We start from the raw sequence: 19,856 nt of genomic DNA, 5'->3' as shown, positions 1-19,856 counted from the left end.
GAAACAAATCCAGATTATCATTTCAGTATATTACTAAAAGCTCAAACAATGCTTGACAAGCATTTTTTTTATTAAGGTCCTTTGATTTTTTCAATGCCCTCGCTCTGCTTTTTTTTTTTTTTTTTTTTTAACAACGTAGCATTTTCTATCCTACAACTTGGTTACGCTATGTATAATCATGACATTACCTACCAAGTATGAAAATCTACTTCATTCTTTTTTTTTCTTCTTTTCCCCCTCCCCTCTTGCATTCACTTGCATATTTATGTGTGTTCTGCTCTGCCGCTTGCTGGAGTATGGACACGTTCTTTTCTCCTTTTTTTTTCTTTCTTTCTTCATTGTGATATGAAATGTATTTACTAGGTGTCAGCACTGTCGGCTTTTGTACTCAGTGAAACAAGTTCGCTTCGGTTTACTCGACTCAACAAGCGAGCAAGCGATGAAAAGGTGAAGCAGATAATTTTTCACAGTTTTCGCTAATATCTGAGAACACCTAGCAACGCTGCTTGTCGCCATTGCTAATCGGCCATGTTCGTAATTGTTCGGGTCGGATCGGGTACTGTCTGTGAGCGTACAAGCAGACGACGTAATATGCCAGCCGACTTCGGCTGCGTGCAGTTCGCTGAGAGCTGTGTAGGGTTTAGTCGAGAGCGTTGAGTGAGAGAGTTTTGTGGAAAAAAAGCCAATTTGATTCGTTAAATCTGGAAAAACTTAAACAGAAAAGTGTGTAATTTCCATTAAAACTTGGTTGATCATCTTGTGAACAAATCATTGCAAACACTTTTGCCAATGATCAGTGACGGTGAGAGGAAAGGATGTATATTTTGACGATAATCGCCGAGATATAGCTTGGATAGTTGTCGGTGTAACAGAGGTGTGTTTGTCTGACAGTGAAAGACGACCAAGCCGTGTGTGTTTTCTCATATATAGTATAGTGTATGTGTGTTCAGTGTCTGACCTAGTGTGGGCGTCTTGAGTAATACAATCCACTTAGAAGCCCTATATCCAAGGATAACTAGTTTCATTATTTTTTAAAAAAAGGAAAAAAAGTGTAACAATACTGTGTTAGCACGATTTGTGAAATATTTTGTTGTTTTTTTCAGAAAGAAATAAAAGAAAAAGTAAAGCGGCAATATCTCTGATAATAATAATAAAAAGGATTTGTTAGAAAACTGGAAAATCGGATATGGATTTGTGTTCTGTTTATCTGAAGAAGGATATATGTGCGCTGGTGTCACATGAATAGCTCAAGGTAAGTAAGTGTCTGTATACGAATGCACTTTTTTTTTTCCTTTCTTTCTTTATCTTTTTTAAAAAATTGAATCTAGCGTGATGATTGCAGGATTAGCCATTTTCTGTTTACATCGTGAAAAAGTCCCTGAACACGACACGTCAACGAGTTTCTTTACGATGCCGGTATTTACGTTAGAACGTGGCTTTTTGAAGTGGTACTATGACTTCCTGACCCCATATTTTGTTCTGTGTATGTACATGTAACAGACTCAGTTATAATGTCATAATATATGAATAAGAGGAAATGAACTGCGGTGAATAAGTTGAACTGACAGACGTCGGCCGACGAAAACTAATTTTATGTGTGTATATATAAAGACCAAACAGACCACCTTGTCTTGCTACATAGATTGTGTTAATACCAGGACTAAATGATACGTGACTATTGTAGTTTGATGCGAAGAAACATGGAATTGTGATTTACCGTGAAAATTAGAAGAAAACAACGCAAGTAAATAAAATTGATGACATAATTATGTGTCTCCTTTCAGAGCAAAGCGCCCGTGATGGTGTTTCCATGGACTTTTATGATCTCGGCCTCGCGCTACCCGTGGTTAATTTGTTTTCGTGTGTGTGTATGTGTTGTAGCGTGCTTTTGTTTGGTTGGTTATGTGAATGAGACCTATTTAAAAAAAAGATCACTACTTCCCTATGCTTTTGGCGATTGGCTGAAACATGCAAATCTTTTTTTGTTACATAAACAAGAAACTAATTATACAAATCTTACGATGAAGATGGACTAACATGAGTTTTCTTAGAAATTATGTTTTTCTTAAGAGCATTTTTTTAAGCGGCAACTTCAAACAGCTATGTCTTGGGTCTTGCAGATTCTAATGATGGACGCGAGAGAACGTGTGCGACCTTTACGACACGTTTCAAGCATGAATGAGATGAACTTTTAAGGGGATTTGAACCCGGTTAAACTCAAAAATAAATAGATAACGCAGTGACGAGATTTTTTTTCCCTTTTAATTGAAGAATAACGTCATAAGAGTAAAATGTGAAATATGTTTGTGATTTGGCGTTGTTTTACGATTTTTTTTCGAGAGTTAGAAAACGAAGATTTGACGCACTTTCTATGTTGTATCAGTCATCTGCATTTAAAATCAGTGGCGGCTTTAGCAGATAGGCCGAGTAAGCACGGGCCTACCCAAAAAATTTGGTAAATACAGTAAAAGACACAGTAAAGAGTGAATATATTTTCCACTATTTATATTAATGGTAGATAATTATTTAACAAATAGCATCAGCCACTACTGTAAAAGTAATTTTCTATTGTCATTAATTAATCAAATGTGTATATGTAGCCATAAGTGGGGAGCGGGCCTACCCAAACTTAAAATCATAAAGTCGCCCCTGTTTAAAATGAAGAAAACAAACTCGTACTTTTTTTTTCAATATTTCATTTCACTTGTAATAGACAATTAAATGAACATCTACATGAAATTACCTTCCCTTTATAATAAAAATCAAATGTAACGCACACAGTACGGTATTTTACTTCTGTCAACATTGTTCTGAAATAACCAATGTCCAAATGTTGCTTTTTTTTTTTTTTTTTTTTTTTTTGACTGCACGCAAGTTCTGCAAACAATTGAAGGACTTACATTCAAATCTCCATTCAAGTTTCAATATCCCGTTTGCTGAAGATTTACTACAAAATGCAATAGGTCTCATGCAAAAGGAAAGAAAAACAGTGCTGTTTCATTAACCAGTTTTTGCTGATTCTGGTTTGTAAACTATCGTTACGCCAACAAGTGAACTAACAATTAGTATTAGATGATTCACACTTTGCAAACACACAATTTTGAGTACTAGAAGTTAATCATTTTTGTTCGTATACTTTGGCCGTGTTTTAGCGGTAATATTCGATATTCTTTTATGCACGTTATAATATTGCGGAAAGTTTTTATAAAAAATATCAGTTTTATGCAGAGGGCTTGCATCTTGGTGTGACAGTTTTTTGTTTTACCGTATTCATTTTGTGTTCCAACGTAAGCCATTATGTAAACGCATCGTGTAACACATTGAAGAAGCTTTGTTCCACATGAAGTTATACTCAAAACAACTCGTAGCAACCATGAGGGGGGGCGGGGCCTGATTTGTGCCAGTAAAGTTATTTCAAGTAAATGATTGTACACTGTTCGATTTTAGCACTTTAAATGCTTGTATGATTAGATGTTACACTTACTCGATGGTTAAAATTCTGTTTACACTATTATAATTTGAACTTTATATGATGATACGAGCTTCATTTCTGTACGGTTCTGAGGAACGATGAAGATCAGTAGCAGTACAATTGCCATCTTAAATCCTTCTGTGTGCAATGGATTTTTACATTTTGTACGGTATAATTTTATACATTGGAAGGTCATCCGCTTTGGTCTGTTTTTGGCGTTAATATTAATAACATGCGATGTTTGTTATAGCAACAGGAAAAATATTGATTTGAAAGATTGCATTTTAATTGTTCGTATATCAATTATTACGCGTTCTTCTCTGCAAAATAAACGTGGGACACGGGAAAAACGTATGGTTAAATGTGAAATGGCGGGAGAAGGGTCTTCCATTAATTAGTCAAAACACACAAGCTTTCCAGTATTTTGGAGTAAATTAAAAAATGTGTTTTTAGAAAAATAATAGAATTTGCTTTAATGAAATGAAAAATGAAATATTTAAGTTTTACGTCCGACGGTTATGCCGGATAGGCGAAAGGAGACTGTGATGATGAGAAATGAATGGAATTATGGAATGAATAAAGTGGGAGGAAACGAGAGACCTCCGAAAAAAATCCACGCACACGGTGTTTGTCCACCACAAAGTTCACTTGGCGCGAGCCAGGATCGAACCAAGGACTCCGTGCACCTGAGGTGAACTCTCTACCACTGAGCCACCGCGGCCCCAGAATTTGCTTTAAGCAAGGAAGCAAACAATTACTTCTGTGTTCAGGTGCTATTTTCAATACAATTATGAGACTGCATCATCCGTTCTTTTGGTTTAAACATTTCAAAAGAAAAGGCTATTTTTTGTATACTGCACATCATTGATAATATTCATATTTTATCTAGAGAGGTACATGGAGGAAATAGAAATATTTAGGGGTTCCTGACCCCTCATTAGCCCTACCAGACCTCCTGATTACCTTATCTATTTGACGAATTTGTTTTGTGTATTAGTATTCTGTGAACTAATAGAAACGTTTAGTGGTCTTTTTGACATTGCTGCTGTTGTAAGAACTTTACATTATTTCCAAAATCCATTATTTTGACTTCTGTGACACATCCGGTCATCAGTGACGAAGCTAGGGGCACAAGTTGGCGGTTGTTTCCGATGACATCTGCCCGACTTCGACTGCCTTGTAAATATATTGTACTGTAATGTAAGTTAACTAATGTAAAACTATTATATTCAGTATACAGAATATAACTGCGCCACCAAAAACGTCTGTACCCCTCCACTTTCACTCCCCCGAAGAAATTAAAACTGGCATCATCACTGATTTGTATGCGCAAAATCAAGAAATTCTGCGTCAAACGTTTCATAACAACACATAAAACTGCGTCAAAATGCGCAAGGACAGTAAAAAATTTAAACTACGTGCTAGTTTCTGGTTTATGAGTGCGTCAATCACATGGTTTACAAACCTTTACAATTTGGTAAAACGTTATTTTAGCGGTTTCTATCTAAATGAACCGCTTTATTTGAGCGAGAACAAAAAACCTTAGTTTCAACAGCAAATCTTGCAATGCATGCCATTCGTGGTGATTCCAACAATCCTCTTTTAGATTTTATTTCTTGTTCTATAATGTAAATAACTCGCTAGAATGGGGACATACACTGACCCTATTGCGTTGGACAGTGTCTAGGATAAGAAATTATCTTTTGTAAGCCGAAAATGGGATACAATAATGTAAATAATACCATAAACGTGGATTTCAAACCAAGTGAGGAATCTTAGTAATGATTAAATAGGTTTAACACAGGATAAGTATAACTGTGTTAGTTTCTCCGGCGATGAACCAGGGAGTGTTGGTATGTAATTTGCTTTATGTACATGAACAGGGGTAACTGTGGCCGAAAGTTTGTTATCCAAATGACGTATTGAAAATTCTATCACCTATATAAGTAACTTGCAAAATGCTCGTTCTTCGCACGGGGAGAATACGTTTCATTTTGAAATATAAAGGGCACCAAAACTGTCACCAATCAACTTAGGAGCTCCTAAAACTATAAATTCAACACTAATATCGGTCATTTACAATTATTTTTACATGTCACCATGCCCCTTTAAGAGTACTAATGGGGGCTGAATTTGGATTTAAACGACATCGGAAGTGTCACTGTTCATCTCAGCGACCCCGAAAACTATGAATTCAACACTAATATCGGTCATTTTCGATATTTTTTTAAATATCTCCTCTTCCCTTCACCTAAGTTAAACCGTCAAAGTGAAATGATCAAACATATCTCAGGCCCAAACTTCATCTATGTTGAAAATTTGATCGAAATTGGTTACATTCATTTTTATTTGTATAGATTTCAGGATAACGACTATCGGATCAACGTTATTATTCTTATAACGATCAATATTGACCGCTAAGTTAATTTGCTATGATACAACAGGCTGTTAGACCACTTTGCATTCAAAACAATCAACAACAGAATACGGGAATACTTTGTGGAAAGCCAGCTCTATATTAAAAGTACTGTTTGTCGTTGTCCTGGTGAAACAGAGAAATCGCTTTAAAAAAAAACTCAATGAAACCCGGAACTTCTTGAATACAAAGCGAGGACATTTGTTAAATGATTGGATTTAGGTATTTCTTTTCAGCACCGAGGTCATATAGGACGTGGACCTACGATTTAAGGTGGAATCCGAGTCACTGTAACACGTTCAAATTTGACCTGCTCTGGGTATCGTACGCGGGATCCCATGTACCATAGACACACGTAAAGCTAGGACATGTTTCTCGTTTCGTCTCAATAGGGGGCGCAGTAGCTCAGTGGTAGAGCGTTCACCTCTGGTGCTTGGGGTCCCGGGTTCGATCCCAGCCCCCACCAAATGAACTTTGTGGTGGACAAACACCGTGCTCGTGGGTTTTCTCGGGGTTCTCCCGTTTTCTCCCACTTTCTTCATTCCACCATTTCATTCATTACTCATCATCACCGTCTCCTTTAGCCTAACCGGCATAGCCGTGGGACGTATAACTCAAAGATTTCATTTCATTTCATTTTTCGTTTCGTCTCAAATTTAAAAAATGTAATTCTCGCCTGGTTTTCGAGACGAGATTTCTCGTCTCACCGAGACTACGTGATATGTGGACCAACAGCTTAATGAGGAATCCGAACCGCATGAGCTTACACCAGGTATCGAATCCGAGTTTCTCACGAATGCTGTATAGGCCTACTTAGCATTTAACCATAAAAGGATTTAGGAAGTACCATCTTGAATTTGAATATTTAACACTCAAGTGGATACATAAGCCAGGGGCGCAGCCACAGGGGAGGAAATCCACTGGGTCTCCCTCCCAAAAAAAACTTCCTAACTCAATGTACATTTGTACACGTTCTCAATAAAACTCTACTTGTTTACCAGGGAAATGATTGATCTTACACTTCATCTGCACTCTTTCTCGTATAAAAACAATCTAGTTCTATCATTTTTTTTTTCTGAAAATATAAGTATTTTACAATTACTTATCGTCCTTTCGGATATAGAATATTACCCAATTAATACTACATAGACGTAGTGACTTGTAATATTGCCCCCCCCCAAAAAAAAGCTGGAACCCTCCCAATAACAGTTTCTGGGTACTCGCCTGACATAACCAATTTCTAGTTTCAGTAAGTTTTCATGTAAGTTTTTCTGTGTGCTATTGTATTACTTAATTCATTATGAATAAATATTGTAAGTATCTCGTCTATATCGTCATTACACATAACGATTGTATTAATTAGTTGACGTCCCAGGTATGAAAATTGTTTCAAAAATGACAATTTCCCTATTTTAAAAGCGTTATTATATGCTTACTACCTGGAGGTAGGAAGCATGTTAGGCAGGAAACTTTATTTTTGCTTCCAAAGCTGGCTTCTGTCGAGTGTGAGAAGGATGGCTGAAGATAGAGTGAAGAGAGGGGCGAGAGAGAGGACGCGTTGCCTTTGCAGCCTGTCGTTTGTAGAATATGTGAGAGTGTGTGATAAGTTTAGAACGTGTAGAGAGAAACACAGAGTTTGTAACGTGGGGGAGTGAACGCTGCCTGGTTACTGCGGCGAACTGACGTTGTCAGACGTAGGGAAATCATGTCTATATAGTGTGTGCTCTTTAAATAAAAGTTGTTGGAACTTGGCCCGGCCGGGCATCACTCGGGCGCAGGCAGAGAGAGGTTCCCCCTCTTTCTTTCCTCCTTTTTCCTGTTGGTTCCTTCTATGCTTCCCTTCCACATCGAGCTATTGTTGATGTCCCCCCCCAATTCCCCTCCTTGTTCCTTTTTACTGTTTGATAAATTGAATGGATAGAAGTGCGACGCCGTTTTTCTTTCTCCGTTTTGTTTAGTGAATAAAAATAAAGCATTCTTTAAGTACTTAGTTGGTGAAGCAGCCTTTACTCACACCATGCTAATGGTTGCACACCATTTATATAGCGTCTATATATCCATTTGTCATAAAAGGAACCCATAGAGCTTATATAACTTTTGCGGGAAAAAGCTGTAAGGTAGAGTTCGTGTTTGACGAGAATGGGGTCCTTTGTAGAAAATGCAAAAAATGGAATCATGGTTCTTGCGCGTTCAAATGTCCACAATTCTCCAAACCAAGTGACTTTTTTTTTTATTATAATTATTACGAAAAACAAAAGTAATATTAACTTTACAGTGTGTGCAAGAATTAGTCTGCATTATTTATCTGTTGTGCAGCTTAGTTATTTGTGTAGAAACATAATATTTTAAATTGTATGAAATGAAATCTCTAGGTTTATATCCCACGATTATGCCCCGTAGGCTAAAAGAGGTGAATGTTTAATGGAAGAAATGATTCTATAAAATAATTTTCGGAATGAGAATATGAGAACAAATGGAAAAACCAAAAAAGAGTTTGCGAACACGATGGTATCCACTACAAATTCATATGGCTTGGGCTCGAACCAACGATCCCCCACACCAAAGGTAAACACTTTACCACTGAACTCCTGCGCCACTCTCGTATTATACACTTGGTTGTTACGCCATCTGCTAGGGCATAACCCTTCAAAGATTTAAAAAAAAACCCAGGGAATTTGGTTTAACTTAATTTCGTTGTGCCCTTTTGAGTTAGCCGAAGAAAATTAGCAAAGCATATGATTGAAAAAAGCAAATTTCGTTTCATAATGTGAAAAATACAGTAGATTTCCGAACTATAGGGACACTATATTGAAGCCGGAAGTGGTATCTATTATACATTCAATATAAGGACAAAGTCTGCGATGAAACCTGTACTAGGAGACGCTGAATTCAACTCAAAAACTTTTTTCTTGTCTCTGACACACTTTGTTCGGTGACAATCCATATTGACATCAGAAGTGCTAGCTAATTTTTATCACTTCCGGTTTGAATACAAGAATAAGAGCTGAGATGAGATCTATTTTTGAGGGCCCTTAGTTCATTTTCTGCAATAACCTTTGTTGCTACTGTGTTTTGCTATATGGAAGTTAATATTAAAACCGGAAATGGTAGTAGATGTCTACTGCATCCGGTTTCAATAGAGAGAAAAGGGTGGGGATGGAAATTATTTTTTCAGTTGCGAATCTCTGTATATCTCTTCCAGATTTAGTAGAGAAATAAAGATGAATATGAAACCTACCCTTGGAGCATTGCGTCTTGCTATCTATTACCAGTTCGGCTATGACGTTGTCGACAGACGATCTATGGCCATAGCTTTCAATGAGGGCCATTCCAGGAAGGTCTAAAACACAATTTAATTGAATCGTTCATTTCGAGTTTGGCGTCTAGCGCAGCACAGAGGCTGTATGAGACACAAAGCTACAACTTAACATAGAATCCTAATTACATGAGCTCCGAGTGAGAATTGAACCCGGGTCTTCTACACCTAAAACTTTTTTTTTTTTTTTTTTTTGTACTGTGAACTTGTGATTTGGAAAATTCCAATGTAATGTTCCCTATGCCTTTGCTTGTCATTGCTTGTGTATAGCTTAGCTTGGAATTTGAACTCAGAATAGTTCCTGTTGACAAGGTCAAAAATCAAAACCAGAAACAGGATAACCCATTAACAACTCACTCTTTCTGTATATCTTAAAAAAAAAAAAAATAAAAAAAAAAAATTGGAAATTCCCAGCAATTTTTAAATTATTTAACGGAATGCATATATTTTTTTTTAAAAAAAAAAGAAAGAAAAACTTTCTATCTCTTGAATAAAAAGCACTCCTTTTAAAACTTAAGAAAAAAATCACTGGTTAAAAAGAAGATTGCACTCTCGCAAGGTTGAATCCTTGAGATATTGTGAGCTGAAAAAAATCAGTTGGTTTGCATCTGAGCAGTCGGCCATTTTATTTCATGGTCGTATGGAGGTTGAGAATGTCGAGACGCCAAACACACATTATATATATATTCCATGGCTGGAAGAGCGTGTCCTAGCAAAGTACAAATAATCACGGAAGAGATGGAATAAATAGGCTACAGCAATATGTAAAAGAGAGTAGTTTTGCAGGTTTTGCATTACATTAAAAGAGAAAGAAAAAAAATCCCAATGCTAAACGTCTTCTAGACGAACTATATACGTTACAGTATGTTTGAGGACATTGTTTTTCAGTCGTGAAGTCTGAACCAAAAATCCCGTTTAGAAGGTCATCTCGCATATCCATTGATGTATGTGGAGTGGAATGCAACAGATTTTTTTTTTTTTTTTTTTACATTTAAAATATATGTACATACATACTTCTTGCACTATGTACTATTGAGGACAAATGGACAATGAATGCATGGTCAAATGCCCTTTTTTTCTTTAATGCCTTATTAATTTTACAGTTAAAGGCAACTTTGAATATGCAACGTGTTTCACTAAATTTGCTCTGACCACTAAACTCTCTAGCTTTTGGATGTGTATCTACTGTATATACATAATATGTTGCTTAACACATTTAAATGAATTATTTCGTCAATGTATATACAGGTTTGCTTGTTAAAAATGATTTAGGATTTAGATTTCTGGGCGTTCGGCACTTAAGGCCATTTAGCCCGATGACTTCCCTCGGTGAGGTCACTATCCGAGGAAAGAGAAGGAAGGAAGCGGCCTGGGACCTATAAGTTAGGTACCATTCCGATATTTGCCTGGTGTGGATGAGGAAAGTTTCATTGAGGATGGCTGGCATGAAAGAGCGTTTTATACTTTTTCGACCGAGTGACCCCACCAGGAACCGAACCCGTGACCGCTCGCACCGAAGGCAAGAATGTTAACGACTACACTACGCGGGGGCACTTTTTAAAAATGAAAATTTTCAATTTAACGTCCCATGATTATGCCCTTTTATACTAAGGGAGACGATGATTAATGCAAGTGAATGATGATGGAAGGATTGGTGATATGAAAATGTTGGAGGAAACGGAAGTATCCCGAGAAAACCCGCGTACACAATACTGTCCACCACAAGCTTACTTGTGTAATAATAGGCGGAGCAAATGAGGTGGTCTGGGGGCGAAGTCCTCAGCTACCAAATAATATTATGCTAACGAAACACGTCAAGCTGTACTTATATAGGAGGGATTCCTCCCCTGGTCCCCACTCCAAGCAAAACCTGAAATGGCGCTGCTGATCGGTGATAGTGTAAAATTTATGTATATACAGGACAATGTTGATTGCATTGCTATGACCTTCCAGTAGTAAACGCTATCGTGTTACTTACTTTTATTGTGTGTAGGAGGAAATTACTAGATATGGTTAATAACGTAATATGTCGTGTCTTTTTCGCGGAGAGCGAGGACAGATGTTTTAAGTGTGGTTTTGAAAGCAATTCAGTTATTCGTTTTCAGTTGTTGACTGTTGATTGAAGCTCGGCTTCCGTCTCCCTCAGCTGTAACATGGGATGACAGGCGATGTCAAACCACAGAGAAAGATGAATGAATGAATTTGGCGGAAGGAACTAGACATGAACGCCAATTATGAATGGTGGATAGAAATGCAGATAAAGATTTTTTTTAGTTATATATATAAAAAAAAACTGCTATGCCGCACGATGGAAAGGAATATCTAGGAGATTACGTCATCTCCACTCGAAATTTTACATTATACAGGGCGTTCATAAAATCTCGAAATTTCTTTAGTTTGTTATTTTCCGGCACTGAGCAAAACACCGACAATATATTTACAGCATTGATCAATAAATAAGACAAAATATAAAGCGACCATACGCTAAGTCAGTGGTTCCCAACCTAAGATACACGAAGAGCGTGTAAAAGGAGCACAGACTACTGACAGAAATAAGTTGTGAAATTGTGAATAAAACACTACGTGTAATGATCATCTTTATGATCTCGTTGGCTGTATAGTCAGCGTATGCGTCTTCGACACGTGAGGCCCAGGTTCAATTCCCAGCGACTGGGAACTCATTTCATTCACATCCCACGTTTAGCTGTAGATCCATGTCTGATATAGCCTTGCTGCTGCAAGGAACGCTAAATCAACCAGCCAGCGAACACATGCTGTAATAAATTTGACATTTTGTTATTCCTATTTCAAGATTTCTGCGTTATTGAAAGCTAAATAATTATGCAAATTAAAAGTCTATACAAAATTATCAAAAATAAGGACACATTACTGTTTCAGTGTACAACATGGAGTTAAAAAATTATCAATACCAAAATATTATTAGTATTATTATTTTTATTATTGATAATTTGGAAATTTTATGTTGTATCAAGGAAACAGACGAAAAGCACGTATGACCAACAATTAAGAGGCCTCATCCCGGCGAAATTAAAATACTGCTAATTTTACAGTAATTATGTGATATTTTCAAATAGATAAAATATAATCGAAATGTGGAACAAGACGCCCTAGACAATATCATTTTACATGAGATACCGTTATCACGACTAACTTATCTGCTTTCGATTTCAAGCCATTTTAAAAATCGACATTTATTTTCGCGTTTCTAAACGGTTGAAAACGGAAAGCCACTAGGTGACTTGTGATAACGGTACCTCACGCAAAATAATATTGTCTAGGGCGCTCTTGTTCCACATTTCAATTATATTTTGTCTAATTGAAGATATCACATAATTACTGTAAAATTAGCGGTATTTTAATTTCGCCGGGATGAGGCCTCTTAAGTAGGATGGAGGAGTGGAATATACAGGGATTACGAAGGAGGCACCGGGTAAATAAGGTTGGAATCTCTGCTCTAAATGATTATCGCCTTCTTTGTGTCGTCGTTGTTTTGGCGCTGCTACTCACTTCAAACATAAGTTCCTCTTAGATATTTGGTGGTTTGTTGGTACGGTAAGTTTGTAGGAGCCCAGAGACCATGCATCCTAACATGACAGGATCCAAGATCCTCTGCGACCTAGGAGTGTGTATAGGTACCTCTCAGAGACCAGGCGTCCTAGAGAGGAAGATAAAACTTAAAGACCAGTCGTCCTAGAGAATGGTGAAGTGTTTTGTAGAGACCAGTCGTCCTATAGAATGGTGAAATGTTTTGAAGAGACTAGGCATCCTATCAAAAGGAACTCTCAAAGATCAAGCGTCTTGGAGAGTGATAAGGATAAAGAGGCTCTCAGAGACCAGGAGTCCTAGAGAGTGGTAAGGATAATGGAGCTCTCTCTGACCAGGAGTTCTAGAAAGTGGTGAGGATAAAGGAGCTCTCTCTGACCAGGAGTTCTAGAGAGTGATGAGGATAATGGAGCTCTCAGAGATCGGCCGTCCTAAAGAGTGGTAAGGATAAAGCTCTCAGAGACCAGACGTCCTAGAGAGGGTAAGGATAGACCTAATAGAGCTCTCAGAGACCAGGAGTTCTAGAGAGGGTAAGGATAGACCTAATAGAGCTCTCAGAGACCAGGAGTTCTAGAGAGTTGTGAGGATAAAGGAGCTCTCAGAGACCAGGAGTTCTAGAGAGTTGTGAGGATAAAGGAGCTCTCAGAGACCAGTCGTCCTAGAGAGTGGTAAGGATAAAGGAACTCTCAGAGACCAGACGTCCTAAAGAGTGGTGAGGTGTTTTACAGAATCCAGGCGTCCTAGAGAGTGAAAATGATAAAGAAGCTCTCAGAGACCAGGAGTTCTAGAGAGTGGTGAGGATAAAGGAGCTCTCAGAAACCAGTCGTCCTAGAGAGTGATAAAGATAAAGGAGCTCTCAGAGACTAGAAGTCCTAGATAGTGGTAAGGATAAAGGAGCTCTCAGAGAACTGACATCCTAGAGTGTGGTAAGGATATTGGAGCTCTCAGAGACCAGGAGTGGTGAGGTGTTTTACAGAGTCCAAGCGTCCTAAAGAGTGATAATGATAAAGAAGCTCTGTATGATCAGGAGTCAGAGAGTGGTGATGATCAATCGGTGGTTCGGCGCCGTCTGCGATATATTGGCTTCCTTTATCCAGAAATGTTGCTGACTTCATTAATTTTCGTCGCTTAACAATCGTTGATCATGGGTAACAACTTCTTCTTCTTGGTTGTCATCTGAAGTTTGTTTACAGTCAGCACGTGGTGTTGGGAGCACGTGTAGAACCTAGCAGTGTTTACTCCTTAAGAGACTGGCATACTAAAAATAATACAAGATTTACCATTTTTCTTTTGCTTTTTTTTTCATAAGTGAAAGGAAATAATGAAATGCAACTTACCACAATCATAGATAATATTATTCTGCAACAGAAAATATTACCTGAAGAATTTTCAGTGTTGCCATAATAACAATTCTCCCAAAATCTAAGTTAACACAGCGACTAGAGGAACAAACTTAACTGCATTTGATTACGTATCATGTTGTTTTGGTACCCTGTAAACTACTTTTTAATTAATAATTGTATTTAGTTTGTAGTAAACAAAATAGTTTTAACATACAGTTATTAAAGTTAAATAATAATGTTATTTAAAAAGTAGTTCACAGAATACCAAAAGAACATGATACGTAATAAAATACAGTTGAGTTTGTTCCTCTAGTCGCTTGCCTTAACTTGGAATTTGGGTGAATTGTTTATTCTGACAACACTGAAAATTCTTCAGGTTCATATTTTCTGTTGTAGAATATCATTATGATTGTTGTAAGTTGCATTTCATTATCTCCTTTCACTTATTAAAAAAAAAAAAAAAAAAAAAAAAGCTAAAGAAAAATGGTAAATTTTGTATTATTTTTAGTATGTCAGGCTCTTAAATAGGGATCCGGGCCTTTACTGTACTGGGGGCCTAATCCAAGTTTTAATAAATCACTGGGTATCTAACTCAGAGTTATGCACAGAAAATACGTGTATATGACGTGATGACGTTCCATATGTATTGAACATACATCATGACTGCGTAGTAAGTCTGTCTTTCTTTTTCTTTTTCGTTAAATGTTATTAAGAAATTGTGTTTTTGGAAGAAGAAACGTTTTCAGTTCTGCAAGCATTGCTTCATTTATTGGAAGTACTTTCTGGATGAATCTCCTATATATAAAGAGAGAAATACAATGGAAGAAGATTGAGTTTTTTGGTATGAAAGTGAGTTTATGGCTGATCTTGTTACCCTGTAATTTGTCAGTTGGCTCTTTTTAAGATGTTATCTTTTGTTGGATTACCTCTAGACATCATATATACCATTGCGTGTAATGATTCTCTTTTAGAGCTTGAAATCTTGCATGATACAATACCTTTCGCGCGTGTATTATCTGTTTATCTCTCCTTTCTTCACTCACTATTTCATAAATTAAAAAAAAAAAAAAAAAAAAGAGCCAGGTCTAATCATCATCACCATCATTATCATCTTTATTTAATATATTCTCATCTTATCTGCGCAATTCAGAGCTGTGAGCCTACACATTAAAATTAGAGACAAAACTTTTTCGTTAATGCGATATGTGCGAAACGTTAAAAAAAAATGCGTATATGTTTCAGGAAACCTCAAGCTCTTCGTTTCAGAGCCAGAAATCACGTTTATATTATCGAGAATTTTTGTGAAATTCAGCATTACTCGAGATAAATGCGAATAAAAACGAAAAAGGGGAAGTTTTTTTGTTAATTATTGCTAATAATAACTAAAACGTGCATTTTCAATATTATTTAACTTAAAAAACGAAAACGCTCTGCGAGTTATTTGATCCAGAGACTGTTTCGCTATCAACAAAACTGAACTGTTGTTTAAATCCTTGACTGTGTTTTGTGGTGAAAATGTTCATGATCTGTTGGTTGCTTACGGTGAATTTAAAACTAAGGTTATTGAAGTTCTTAGGAGTAAGGATACGAAAGTTGACATTGTATCATTGTTAAACAGTTTAAAAGTTAGCCACAGGTCTTTCGCTGTCAGCACGTTACGTTCAATATGGTTGCCAGTCTCAAGTGTTGATGCCGTATGATTCTTTTCTAAGTATAATATGATTGTTACTGACAGGAGAACAAACTTAAAAGAAAAACTGGTAATGTCTTGCTGCATGTTATCCTTTAACTAAGGATGAGGTTAAAGGAAGTGTTTAAATTTTGCATTAATTTATATTTTTCAGTGAATATACTAGTTAGAACGTGCACCTAATCAAGGTATATTCTAATGTTTGTATTAGATATTCACCTTACTACCAAAGATATACTGTTTACAAGTTTCATTGAAAAAGTGCTACATTTAAAAAAAATTAATGCAACATAAATGCGAAAATTGCGATAATTAATACTACAAAATATCAAAATTGTTGCGAAAAAGTTTCTTCTCTAATTATAATGTATACCGAAATCGCTCATATACTTACTTGAGCATATTTTAATGTATGCATTTTGCTTATACATGGCCTGAAACAAGAAGATGTGTTGTCGACATTATTATTCAACTTTGTCCTAACATCAGAAAAATCAAAGAAAGCAACCAGGGCCTAGAGTTGAATGGTATTCACCAGGTTATGGCGTATATTGATGATGCAAATTTAATAGAAGAAAGAAATGCAGAGAAAACTAAATAGATGGAAGTTCGTCGGGATCGTAATACGGCAAATTATGGATACGTTAAAATATCAAATAATACTTTTGATAAAGTGGATACTTTCAATTATCTAGGATCAATAGTAACGGACGAAAACCATATTCATGAAAAAATTAAATGTCGAATTCGTATTATTATTCAGTTCAAAATCTCTTGTCGTCGCGAATTCAGTCGAGGAATTTGTAGCTTAAAATATATAAAACGATAATCATGCCTGTTGTTCTGTATGGTTGCGAAAGCATTTGAGAACAAGATCGATCCTGAACGGGAATGGGAAATGGCAGAAACTTCATAATGAGGAACTACATAATTTATATGGTTTACCAAATTATTAGGGTCATCAAATCTAGAAGGCTAGGGTGGGCAGGTCATGTAGCCAGGATAGAAGGAAGTAGGAACGCTTTCAAGGTCTTTAATGGAAGACCAATCGGAAAACGACCTTTAGGAAGACCTAGACGCAGATGGGAGGACAATGTTAAGATGGATCCCTCAGAAATAGGAATATAAAGTAGAAGCTGGATTCAATTAGCTAAGGATAGAAGTCAGTGGAGAGCTTTTGTGAACGCAACATTGAACCTCCGGGTTCCATAGATCTTAGAGTTAGTTAGTTACACTATGTATTATGTAACACTTAGTTAGTTACACTATGTATTATGTAACACTAAGACATTGTTTCAGATCCAAGACTTGAGTGTCACCTTCGAGACTTGTGCAATATCTCATCTCGTCTCGAAAACGAGAGAACTTCTTCTTGTATCGTCTCAATTCTCATTTTGTAGTAATCACTATCCGGAACTGATATTCCGCGAAAGGAATGTTTCTATACTGTTTTTTCTTAAGAGTTACTATTGAATATTGTAATAAACAGATTTATATTGTTTATAAAAATAAGAGGGTATATTGATGGATCTATTGAACTTTTCTTTCGTTTATATACTTCTTACCAAAACTTCGCAACACTTCTCTGTTAATGTTTTAATAACTGTACTGACATTGTATCTTGAAAATAAAACACGGAAAAGCAGTTCTAGTAGTAGAAATATGAATATGCGTAGTAACCTAGTTTCTTTTATGCTGTGTTTACTATGTCATAACATCTGTCTTGTTATTAACGATGCATATGTTGCCCTTCTCTTACGAATTGGCAGGTGTTAGTGCGCGCGCGTGTATGTGTGTGAGTGCATGCGTGTCATGTATTTGTATATTTATATGTATACTCAGAAAACAAAGTGATATTATATATTCCAAATAATGGAACTGCGACTTTGTGTTGAGGGAATAAGGTTAAGAAATTTTTTCCTATAAAATAAACTTTCCTCTTTTACAAAAAAACCTCTGCTGCGTGGGGTACCTGGTTCGATCCTGTGGTGGACAACATCGTGTCCGTGGGTTCTCTCGGGGTACTCACGTTTCCTTCCACATTCTTATTCCACAATTTATTCCATCATCATTCACTTGCCTTAATCATCCGTCTCCGTTATCCCAACGGGCATAATCGAGGGACGTTAAACTGAATAAAAAAAATTTTGTGTTTTACAAGAATGCATATGCTAATAGCTCCCCCTTGGCTACATAGTTTGCGTACGTGCTTTCAGCATAGAAGACCTAGGTTCGATTCCTAGTGGGAGCTCATGTGGTTCGGATTCCACGTTAAACTGTAGGTCTACGTCTTACATAGCCTCTGTGTTGAAAGAGAGTCTAAACTCCAAACATGATATATAAAGAGTATTAAACTCGGGGGAGGAGTCGGGGATCGAATACGTTAAGAATTTTAGGAATGATCAAATAATTGCGATTTTGACGAAAAATTTTAGGAATGATCAAAAAATGCATCAAAAGATTGCAATCTTGTCTGGCCAATAATTGGTTTTTAGATCAGGGGCCACAAAATTTTTGAACGGCCCCTATATCGAGTTTTCGTATTTTCTATGGAATAAGCACATCATACTGAGTTATATGATAGTTTGGGGTTAGCTACACTATATGTAGCTCTCCAGATATAAGGCGTACATGAAAATTTTTAATTGAAATATTTTGGATCTTGGATCAGGGGCCACAAAATTTTTGAACGGCCCTTTAATTAAGTTTTTGTATTTTCTACGGAATAAGCATGTCATACTGAGTTAATAATAGTTTGGGTTTGGCCAGGCACGTAGCCAAGGGTGGTTCCGGGCCCCCCTTCGAAACCAGAAAGGAAAAAATTAAGGAAGGATGAAACAAAAAGAAACGAGAAAAAAGAAGACTTAGTGTTAAAAATAAAAAGTTACAGCAAGCTTTTGCTTATTCTTTCTTGTGAGGAGATTTGTTATCTTGCAATACATGATGGCTAATGAGCGAGATATCCTGGAAAAGTCAGGGAATTTGAAATTTTTAGAAAAGTTACGTAATTTTCAGAATTTTTGCTACTAGTCAGGGAAACTTCAAGCTTTCGAAAGCATAGTGCAGTTCTGTAAGAGTGTGGACTTTTTTTTATAATTTTTCGTCACCGCTTCTCTGCAGTATTGAACATGTTATTTCAGATAGTTTTCTACTGCTCCTTTAACCTGTCATTAAGAACAGACAGTAATTGACGGAATAATGAAAACAAAAAGGTTATGTGGAAAGAAAGTTCTGTTAACATTTGATTCAACAGAGAAAGGATATATGCTCATTTCATTCTCCTAACAAACCAATATATGTTGCCAGTAGAGTAGTTTAGATTGATCGACGTCCTGAGACTTCAGTATTTCATGTCTCGTCCCCCCCCCCCCCAATCCTGGCTAAACGAACCAACATATATTCCAGTAAAATAGTTTAGAACGCTCGAGCTTCTGTTGTGATGACCACAGTATTTCATATCACTGACCTCCCTCCCTCCCCCCCCTTTCCGAAATCCTGGCTACTTGCCTGGTTTGGCTACACTATCTCCAGATAAAAAGGCGTACAGGAAAATTTTTGATTGGAATATATTGGATCTTGGATCAGGGGCTACAAAATTTTTAAACGGCCTCTAAATCAAGTTTTTTTTTTTTTTTTTTTTTTTTTTTTTTTTTTTTTTTTTTTTTTAACGGAATAAGCACATCATACTGAGTTAAGTGATAGTTTGTGTTTGGGTATTCTGTATGTGGTTCTCCAGATATAAGGCGTACAAGAAAACTTTTGGTTGAAACATATTGGATCTTTTGATCTAAAAATAAAATACGTTTTAACAAAATAAGCGGTCAGTCACAGAATTAAAGACTTAAAATTTGTTCTTTCTCTTTTCTTTCTTTCTTTTCTTTTTTTTAATTTACGTTACAATAAATAAATAAATGATTCAGTAGCTGAAGCTACAAAGAACTTTTGTATCAAGTTGCTTATTTCTGCATACGGAAATACTTTAATGTCTTTAGTTTTGAAAAGAAAAGAGAGAAAAAAATGAACGTGCTAGTGTATGTACGAGAAAAGGTTATACA

At 36.5% G+C, this 19,856-nt stretch overlaps 1 protein-coding gene across 2 annotated transcripts in view; it reads left to right on the top strand.

Moving 5' to 3' along the window:
- Positions 1 to 579: 579 nt before the first annotated feature.
- tna (Zinc finger MIZ domain-containing protein tonalli) overlaps positions 580 to 19,856 on the top strand; it is a 489,296-nt gene continuing 470,019 nt past the window's right edge. For both annotated transcript variants that reach the window (XM_081729439.1, XM_081729442.1), the window contains exon 1: positions 580 to 1,252. The gene's annotated coding sequence lies outside the window, so the exon portion shown is untranslated. The remainder of the gene's footprint in view (positions 1,253 to 19,856) is intronic.

Source organism: Thermobia domestica, chromosome 10 (genome assembly GCF_964235325.1).
Source record: "Thermobia domestica chromosome 10, izTheDome1.hap1.1, whole genome shotgun sequence".
In the NCBI taxonomy this organism is placed as follows: Eukaryota; Metazoa; Arthropoda; class Insecta; order Zygentoma; family Lepismatidae; genus Thermobia; species Thermobia domestica.
The sequence above is the reverse complement of the archived record's forward strand: the minus strand, read 5'-3'. Positions and strand labels throughout refer to the sequence as shown.